Consider the following 6,000-nt stretch of genomic DNA (forward strand, 5'->3'; position numbering starts at 1 on the left):
GTTGGCCATTTGTATTAAATTTGAAATCATAACACAAACTATAGCAATGTTCATTACAATATATGCTTCCTTTTCATACTTTCTGCACAACCTGTTCTTTCATACTAGTACTCTCAGATGTTTATATGGATGTGTGTGGCCTTTAGCACTACTGTTTTAATGAATGACTAAATCCTGCCTTCAGATAGGTGAAAGAAGGTTGTTGTGTACTAACATACCTGCATATATATTTTCATACTTTCAGAGATGAGTTTAGAAATAGATTTGAAGGTAAAATATCTTAAAGCTATTTTTCTTGTAAATTTTAGCTATTCATAGAGCATAAAGCAAAAATACTTCTGTGCTGTGTTCCTTCAGATGATATTCTAGCAAAGTATGATATACTGCAGCAGTTTTAATTGCTGTGGGGTGCTGAAGTACAGGATTTTGTCATCACATGCATTAAAAAGGCAAATACAGGCTGAAAATCACACGAGCACTGGAAGAAAATTTTGTCCTTTTGGAAGGCAATGGCAGAGTTCCCATTGAATTTGCTGGAGCAAGGATTTCACTGCATATATGTAAGCAACAAGAAAAGTATTATGTGTTGTTACTAATACTACGAGGAAAGTAAAAAACAGCTTCTATTTGGCTTTTCAGTGTTTGTGATGCAGATTGGTTTTGAATCTCATGTCCACTACAGCAAAAATGATACATGGGTAGTTTTCACTTAAAGGTTTTGCTTGGACTGTCAGACTTGCACAACTGCATCTATGTGCCTGTAAGCATTTCTTTGAATTTTTCATCTGTGAATTTGATTGTAGGATCAAGATTCCAAAGATGACAGTACTACAATTAAAAGGTAAAATGTACTCAGTAGCATGATTTTTTATTTGAAATTCACTCCTGCTTGACACAGAGCTTGGCCACATTCAGAAAATTATGTAAGTTGCACCTCTCGATCCAGACTTTGTGCTAAGCTCTTTTCCCAGCATTCAGTCTACCCTTAAGTTTCCCCTTCTCTGTCGTGTAAAGTGGTATTTCTGGGCAGTTGGAGATTTCTGCTTCATATACTTTAGTTTTACTTGCAGTCTAAGCCATGTAAAACACATTCAGGCCTTGTACATTGTAGGTTTTCGGTATCAGCTCAACTGCCTTAGTGCCAAACCTAGTCCCCTTACACTCTAAACAGATGTGCTATGAGGTTTAACAGTGCATCGTACCTCAGTTTCAAAACAGCAACATCTAAACCTGAATAAAGGCTGAATAAGGCTGAATAAACATGGTTCCAAATATTACCCTATGGATTTCCATATAAATTCTTGTAACAGTACATTTTTTTTTCTATACAGATTTCTTTATACAGTAAGAGGGAGTGTTCTAAACTAAGAAGTTATAAGGCATGACTTGATGTTGTTAACAAAGTGTTTCACATGTATGTTAAGAATAGACTTCAAATACGGAGACAGCCAGTCATCTTCATGAGTACATTTCCAAGGGGAAGTTACACACAGCTAATGTACAATCCATGTATGAACAAAATTAAATTAGCTCTCTAATTCCCGCATACTGCTGAACATACTTAACACCAAAGTGCTGGTGCTCATGTGTTACATAATGCATGATCTAACCTTGAAATACTTAGTGTGGCGAGACTAGAATTTAAGATAACCAGTACACTCTTGAGTAATAAAGGATGATGACCTGCTAAGATTGCTACTGGTGTATCTACCTACAACATACACAGGTAAATATGAGCTCAGTAAAAAGCCCTCACATACAAAATATGTTTATAGAGATTTTTTTTTCTTCTTGTCTAAAGTAGATACAGTCCTGATAACTTTTATTTAAGAGCACAAATTACAAATGTTTTGTATTTAATGAGAATCTTATTCATATGTAAATACAATAATCCTGAATCCTTCCTTAATATCTTACTTCCCAAAGAATGTTCCTGTGAAACTGAAGTTTATGCTTCAGTTTTTGTAGGTTAAAAGGTGAATAAATTATTTAACTAAGTTAAAATAAAACTATGTTTCTAGTTTGAGTTTAATCAAATGTTATCATTTGTGAAGCAGGTTGTTAAATTTTTAGTAGATCGGCAATATGTGGGTCATAATTCCTCCTGACAATCATCCTACAAAGTTAATTCCTTCATCAAGCTCCATAATCTATGGATAAAACTTTGTCAATTAAAACCAAGACACAAACAAATAGAAAGAATGCTTCATTAGCTCTACCCTATTTAATATTAAGAAGTTATCTCAAGGCTAAATTTAGATGTTTTGTGAGATTTGCACATATGTTATTTTCAAAATAAAGAGGAAAATTTACCCTTATGTAAGTCAGTGACAGATTGAATCTGGAAAAGTTTAAATTTTTTTTTAGTGACATATTTATGTAAGGTTTGACCAAAAGGGTTCTTCTGTACAGAGTGTTCATTGTCATAGTTTTGTCATGAGTCAACAAAAAAACTGCTTGGGCATAATTATAAACTCAGCTTGGGTCAGGAACTATTTTACAGTAGGTTTGGATGCAGTGACCTTGTTTGGAGAGTACAGAATTTTAAAGATGAGGGTGCAACCGTATTATGCCAGTTGAGTAAAGGGCAGAGAATAATCCCAGATCCTTTTTGGCATACCTGGGGCACAGATGTAGCCTCTATGTGCTGATTTCTAAGAAGCTGACTTCATTCCCACTGAAAGGGTACACAGTGACTTTTCTAGATATTTCATTGGAAAAACTACATTGTCACTTACCTAATGTAAAAGAAGGGTTATTAAAAGTAGAAATTACTCATTCTCTGTCTGCAGAGAGGACACCCTTACCCCTGTTAGGAGGAAGCAAGCATTTTCAATTCTCATAGAATGGTTCCAAACCAAATTTATTTGAATCTTAACTGACATTTTTACTGCAATTTTCTTTTTTACATGGGATAATGCAAGGGACTGGAAAAGGTAGGAGGAGTTTGAGGGTCACATTCAGTCAAATGGTCATAGCGGTTCATTGAAGTGATTCATTTTCTTTATGTGTTCTGTGTCAGGGTGATCTTTCAGCTGAACGGGTCAGTGTAGTCTGAAATTGAGCATTATTTGTCAATCTAAGCCCTAAAAGTGTTTGCTTTGCATAATTCTTATCATTCTCTGTCCCCTACCCCCCCAAAGAATTACACAATGTGCAATACCTCTGAAAGATCTATACCAAGAATAGACAACAGTACCTCTAAAAGATCTTCTGTAGCAAGAATAGACAAGCAAGTATAAAATATAAGTAATTGACAAAATATGAAATTATTCAAGAACTACATACACAAGCAGTACATATCTAGCAGAATAAAAATCAGAATCTAAACATTTATTGAATATAAGCATATTTATAAACATAGTAGCTTTGAACTGGCTACCATGGGTTAACAGCAGGAAAAAGGCAATTGCACAGACTTCGCCATGGATTGTGCAATCATAGTGGGGACCTTAGGCATATGCTTTACTTGCTATTCTGCTCTGACATCCACAGTCTTCAGATAATGTGTTTGGTACTTGCTTAAACCATTCTCCACTGCAGTCACACCTTCAGTTGCAGTGTCAGCTTCCATCAGAGAAAAGCTGCTGTGAATTCTCACAAAATAGCTAGACTGACAACCGAATTAGGTACCAGGTTCTTTGAGTCTTGGCATTTTTGGGACTCCTCCCCCAGCTCTGCCCCCACTTTCCCCTCCTCTCCCTACCCCCCCCCCCCCCAAAAAAAAGGAAAAAAATTAAATACGTTTGACAGCAGTTAAAACATTAGTAAAACTGAAAATCTAACACAAGTATGAAAATAACTTATTTACAATCAGAAACTTGCTAAGAGCTTTAACAGACGGGGACATTTTCTGTTAAATGAAAAAAAAACAGCTTTAGTAGGATTTTTGTTCCAGTTTTAAATTTTTCTTGAATACCAATTAATACATTTCTGCCACATTAACTGTGAACTTTTGAGACTCATTCAGAACTCTGTCCTGATCTGTCTTTGTCCTTGGATTTGAAACTGACAAACCAGGAAATTTCAGGATCAAAATGTATGTAATGCCCTCATACAGATTTTGAAGTTACATAAAACTTCAGAGCTTAATGGGTTTGACGTTATCTAGACTTTCTAGATTTCTCCCTTAAGCAAGTAAGTCCTGCCTATTTTGCATTTTAAATGCCAAACTGTCTTCATGGTATCTTTTCTTAGTTCTTTCTCAGATGAAGACTAATGTTTCGTCTCTACCAATACCACTTTAAACTTAACATTTATTTACCACCTTATTTGCCTTACAATAAGGATAGTCATGTAAATGCCTTTGAAATCACAGGTGTGGAGACAGACCTGTCCTGATAAATTTCTTTTCATTTAGAGTTTTTATATATATTGAAAAACTCTATTTATACTTGGAATTCAAATGGAAATCTATCTGACTCCGTTTTAACGGAGGGTTGGGCCAGTCCTGTGGTACCAATAGTTCTCTTAAGAGCAGTTAGTCTCACAAGGCTTCCACCTTCATGAGCTGAGTTGAAACAGTGCCTCAAAAGCTTGGTTTTGCCATACATAGGAAAAAATCCTATAGAATTAACTACAAGTGATATAGTACCATGTAAAGTAGTGACTGTTGTTTTCTATCAAATTAAAAGCAATCTTGGGATGGGCAGATCCAACTCCAACCTTTGTTTCCAGCTACTTCAGAACTGAGGAGGACTTGATAGTTGGCATCTCTTAAGTATGCCTTCTCTAGGAAAGTCTCAGTGAAATTCATAGCTGCTTCTGAAGTATGTATTTCTCTGTTTTATTTGTGCCCAGATATACTGAAGCCACATTTCAAGAATGAGCTAACACCTGGTAAAATAGTGACTTGAGAAAAGGGCCTTTGCAAACAAACCCTAAAGGTAAGAATGTATTGATGATTTTCAAGAAAAAAAATCATTTTGCCGACGAGCTTCACAAACAGGTCTACAGAAAGTTGGGTCAAGGGTAAGGATGCTCATCTGTGTGACTTCTCATACGAATCTTTCTTGGAATCAGTAAATTAAGTCAGATTCATGGTAATTTCAGAGAGTAAATTACTGAGGATAACCAGTATATCAGATCTTATGACAAAGCAGAATAAATGAAGATTGCTCAGTCTGCAAAACAGCACTTCAAAACTTGAATTTGGTAAGCACACACATTGTGTAACTATGAGCTAACTCACACTACAAATTGTGTGTATCTAGAAACTACAAATCCTGAATTTGTCTTCAGGACTGCTAAGTTGCTATTGCTTGTAGATTATTACCTTCCTTGGCCTTGGCAACCACTAATTTGCATTTTTGTTTTTCTGGGTCAGAGATATAGATACTGTCTTTTTGTCATTAATTTAAATTGATTTTTTTAAAAATCTTTGATTACCAAGACCGCTGGTCTAAGTCTCAGACTACTAAGTAATTTCTATTAATTAAAATATTTCTAGTTTATCACAATTGGGTATCATGGAGCTAAAAAACATAGACATTGCCCTAAAGAATTTACACATTGATATCATGACCCTGTCCTTATGTATGTGGATGCTCCTTGTTGATGCAGCTTATCCTACTAATGTCAGATGTCTTGGCCTATATATTTAATTGCCAGTATTAATTCCAGGAGTCAGAATAATCAAAGAAACTTAATTTAATAGTTTATGATGTTACTGAAACCCGGAAAGGTTAGAGTTAGTGGGTTATTGGTTTTTGGACGGTGAACATTAGGCAAAAGAAGAGGGAGCAACATTTTTTATATGAATTAATAATAACTGTGCTGACAACAGCTCTGTAGCAAGTGACAATGAATGCTTGCAGATGACTGTTCTAATTGTGTAGAGCCTATATGTCAAGATCAGATACTTCTTCCCCCAGCATCTCCATCTTATTATTTACATATATGTTATTTCTTTCCTCTCACACAATTAGAGTTACTGCAAACACAGAAAACCAATGCATGTCTAGTATATTTCTTAGTGCTTCTCTGAAATGCCAGATTTTT

This window comes from Neopsephotus bourkii, unplaced genomic scaffold (genome assembly GCF_033783945.1).
Source record: "Neopsephotus bourkii isolate Nb327-2 ecotype Australia unplaced genomic scaffold, CSIRO-AGI_Nbou_v1 NB_1600, whole genome shotgun sequence".
NCBI lineage: Eukaryota > Metazoa > Chordata > Aves > Psittaciformes > Psittacidae > Neopsephotus > Neopsephotus bourkii.